Source organism: Anolis sagrei, chromosome 2 (assembly GCF_037176765.1).
Source record: "Anolis sagrei isolate rAnoSag1 chromosome 2, rAnoSag1.mat, whole genome shotgun sequence".
Classification (NCBI taxonomy): Eukaryota; Metazoa; Chordata; class Lepidosauria; order Squamata; family Dactyloidae; genus Anolis; species Anolis sagrei.
Window position 1 is genome coordinate 128396214 of NC_090022.1, and position 4865 is coordinate 128401078.

Below are 4865 nucleotides of genomic sequence, written 5' to 3' on the forward strand. Positions count from 1 at the left end.
CATCAGTCATATATGGCAGTTATTTGTTTACCTTTGGGCACAAATCTTTGGATCACTGAAAATAAACCAAGTGCCTAAAAATGCCAAAGGGCTTTTTTTCCATGTCAGGAGTGACATGAGAAACTGCAAGTTGCTTCTGGTGTGAGAGAATTGGCCATCTGCAAGGACGTTGCCCATGGGATGCCCTGATGTTTTGATGTTTTACCATCCTTGTGGGAGGCTTCTCTTATGTCCCCACATGGGGAGCTGGAGCTGACAGAGGGAGCTCATCTGCACTCCCCCCAGATTCAAACCTCCAACCTGTTGGTCTTCAGTCCTGCCGGCACAAGGGTTTAACCCACATGAGTGTGGTGATGTGTTACGTACAATATTAACTACATTGTGTGGTGAGCTCTCGTCAGATTCTCTACTTATTAAAGGGTAGGTGTGTGCATATATATGATGAATGCATATGTATAGATTTGAAAATAGAGATAAAGTCTCTACCATGCATTGGATAGCCCTGAATATGAATCACTCTTGTTTGTAAATCCTGTTGCATTTTATCTAACTAGTATCATCCTTCCCCATTCATATTTTAATACAGATTTATATAATCTTTTGCCCTCCTATTTTGGTGTTGAATTCCAGAAATCCAATACAACGTGATCTGAATGCTTATCTCCCTTCTCTTACAGGTATCATCATACCATCCCATTTAAGACCTCATTTCAAATTTCAAAACTCAGTGTAGTTCCCCAGGTAACTTTCTTCTCCCACCACTGTCAGTAAGGTCAGAGATTGTACTTGTGGCAAAAACAATAGCAAAAATTGCTTGGATTAGATAGCAGAAAGCTACCTACTCAAGCCACAACCTATTTCTGCACATAAACCCAGCTTTCATTTGTGGTGCAATTCATGCGTTTGCAATAGTTCAGTCCCGTTGTGACAAGTGGGACCTGTTGCAATATCAGGTTGCTGTTTATCCCTAGCCCACAAGATGGCAACTCCCTTTTAGGTTTCCAGCCAGGCTGTAATGGGAGCCTTGGCCTGTTCACTGCTTGAGTGCACTGGTTGGATATTGTTGGAGGGGGATAAGCCTTACTGTATAAATATTAACCCAAACTTATTTCCACTCCCTCCCGGATGTGTATTACAACCTGGTGCTATTAAAGGCCACAAACTGGGGGTAGGGGGGGGGGGGCAGCATGCATAAGCCAATGACTGCTAGTCTACCAGTCTAGAGGAAGTTTCCTGGAAAGAAAGAGTTGTAGCTAAGGTTTTTGACACACAAGGAAAAATAGCCTGCCAGTTGCCTACCTAAAGGCATATCCAGAGTGATTGAATAGTTTTTCTGCAGTTCTTTCTGGTTTTTTATCAGGTTAAAATAAACCAATTTAGGGGGCTGGTTTAAAAAGTCACTGATAATATTGAGAGCTGAGAAAGGTTATTTAGGGTATTGGGTTCAGGTTTTAGCAACATGCTGTTGACTTTTCTTTCTATTTGTACTGAATCAGAGTCTGTTGCATACAAATCATAATGGCATAAAAATTGAACCACAATTTAAGCAAGATAGATGGCATATAATTAAATAAGTAGATATTTAGTTCACCATTAGCACTACCACACCAAACAATTTTTTTCTGAAGAAACAATAAATTAGAAACCACTGCTTCCCAAACGGTGGGTCTTGATCCCAATTGTTATTGAATACTCCCCATCATTTTTTATTATCTGCCATTGCTACCCAACAGCACTTGTGGCTCTGAAACTGGGGAAAGGCAACATATCATCAAGACTTGTATCTAAATCCAAACCCCACGATCCTGACTTAACAGAACAAACTGCAGCCTCCCAGATGTTAGTGTATTACAACTTCCATTGACTCTGGTCATAATGTTGAATGAGAAAAAATGCAGGAGTTCTAGTCTAGGATCTGGAGGGCCCCATAAAAATGACATGATGGGCCGGATTTGCCCCGGAAGACATTTGGGGACACAAGGGCACCTGAGGGGACACACTTTGGTCACCCCAAGTATAGACCCTGTAAAGCATGATTTAGAGCACTGCTTCTTAAACTGTGGGTCCCGACCCCAAATGATGTCCCTTAGCTCAATGATGGTGTCCCAAAACTTTTTCTGAATGTCACTTGATGGCTATTTCAGACATTTACACCAATCTGTTGCGCTGGGTTTACAATGCACTCTGCAGAAGATGCTTCAGCTGTACTTCATAAAAAGGAAAATCAGTCTGTTTAAAGAGCTTTGTGTGCCTGCTGATTTGTTATCAGCAAATGTTTGATTTTTATATCTGTTTTATATATCCAGGATCATGTAAAAAAATATCGGCTCAAAAAGGATCCCTAGTGGAAAAGTTTGAAAAGCCCTGTTGGAGACTGCTTGAAGGCACATAAATAGCACAAAGCTATTGTGACAATTTCTTTGCTTCTCTGCGACTCATTCATTTCACTTTACCCTACCAATTGATAAATCAGTGCATCCTCCCACAGATCACTTTCAGTATATTTGAAACCATGGACCATTGATTCAGAATGAAAGAATCAATCAGAGAGGGTGGAGAAAATTAGATTTAAGGCCTAAGAGTCTGGAAAAATTTCAGCTAGCATAAATGGCTTGAAGGTTGAGAGCTAGAACAGAAAAGCATTCTCACTCTTTCAACCAAAAAATAGCAACATTTGAAGGGGTGACCTAGTCTCAGCAGAGTTTAGAAACTGTGCCCACCTGGCACATGCAAAGGGAAAGTGCTATAACTAGACAATTAATCCATAACAATGCATCTGATAGTTTCAGTTCTGTAAAAAGACAATAGCTGAGGGCTAAAGTATTGCATCTGTTAAAGCTGTCTGTTCTAGCAGCAAGGGACTTAAGCAGATCTAAAAAAGGTTGGTCCGACTCCCATATAAAATGGTTTGGATAGGCTTGAACCATCTCTGTTGTGCAAAAAGGCACCAGGGATGTGCAGAGTCTGGAAAAAGGTAGCATATTCCTGCTGAGATCTTTTCCATCAGATTAACATTAAATATTCTTTATGAAATGTATTTTTAAGGCGGACAGTTTTATTCTGAGAGAAGTCTGACTGCATGAAGCTCACAATCAGCATCATGTTGCCAGTGGAAATCGGGGCAACCTATTGAGCTGTTTCAGATGAAAATGTGTGTATTTGGTGAATGAAACATCTTAAAGGAGTTTAATAATTTTCCAGAGAGTTAATAACACTTTATTTATATTCCGCCCTTCTCCCCGATGGGATTCAGAATGGATTACAGTATATATATAAACAGATACAGTCAAACTATTATGCCTGTATACAATGAAATACAAATATACAGACAAAGCAATGGCTTCTCCTTTCATTTGTGGCTCTTGGAGGTGATGCTCATCTCCGGCTCCTCCATTTCCAAATGGAGGAGCCTGTGTCCATAGGTAACTCCTGGTCTTGTGGCCAGCATGACTGCTTGGAGCGTTTTTTGCTTTCTCCCACTGAAGCGGTACCTATTGACCTACTCACGTTTGCATGTTTTCAAACTGCTAGGTTGGCAGGAGCTAGGGCTAACAGTGGGAGCTCACCCCATCCTGTGGATTTGAACTGCTGGCCTTCAGGTCAGCAGTTCAGTAGCAAAAGGGTTTAACCTAGGCATCCTCAAGCTGCGGCCCTCCAGCGGTTTGGGCCTTCAGCTCCCGGAATTCCTGGCAACTGAACAAGCTCGTTAGGGCTTCTGGGAGTTGGAGACCCAAACAGCCTGGGTTAACTCATTGTGCCACCGCGGAGTTGGTTTGGATTGGATGGCCTTTGCGATTCTAGGATTCTAAAATTAATGGCATAGCATTTTCTATGTAAGTTTACTACAACAGACTTGTATTTCAGAGTAATTTTATTCAAAAGTACTTCAAAATAAACTGAAATACTTTGATCTACCAAAAGGCATTAATGCAAGGTCTCAGCATAGGTCAGGCATGGGCAAACATTAGCCCTCCAGGTGTTTGGACTTCAACTCTCAGAATTCCAAATGGTGGGAGCTGGAGTCCAAAACACCTGGAGGGCCCAAGTTTGCCCGTGCCTGGCATAGGCAATCCCTCCTGACCGAGTAAGGTCGCCTTCCAGAAGTAGTCTTGGTGGTGGGTCCGTAAGTCACTGTAGAAACATGTCTTAGCTGGATCCACATGTTCTGCAGTGAGGACATAAATTTCCAGAAGAAGGGGCCCAAGTTTGCCCATGCCTGGACAACGCAATCAAGATTGCCTTCCAGAAGTAGTCTTGGTGGTGGGCCCTTAAGCCTGTTCTGGATCCACACGGTCTTTCACAGTGAGGACATAGATTTCTAGATGGCAGGATTGTCTTGCTCACACTTTCCGCATGACACCTTTCTCCTTTTCTATTCCTGCCTCTTCAAAATCCACAGCACTGTTGGTAACAGCTGACCTCCAGTGAGAAGGCTCAAGGATCAGGGTCTCCCTGTTCTCTGTTTATTCCACATTTTAAAGGTTTGCCTGAAGCTATGAATCCTGGGAGTTGTAGTTTTATAGGGCTTTTTGCCTAAGACAGGCACGGGCAAACTTCGGCCCTCCAGGTGTTTTGGACTTCAACTCCCACCATGGTGGGAGTTGAAGTCCAAAACACCTGGAGGGCCGAAGTTTGCCCACGCCTGTCCTAGGAGCACCGCTGCTTCACCAAACTGCAACTCCCATGCCTCCATGGCAGGGAAAAGTGGTGCTAAGGTGCCTTCATTCAACAGCAGAGGTGCAGAGTCCCTTCCTTCAAGCTTCGGTGGTGATCCAGGTGTTTTGGACTCCAGTTCCCAGCACTCCCGAGCCTGAGCCAAAGCACTGAGGCTGCTGGGAGTTGAAGTCTCCTCCCTGGGGCGTGGC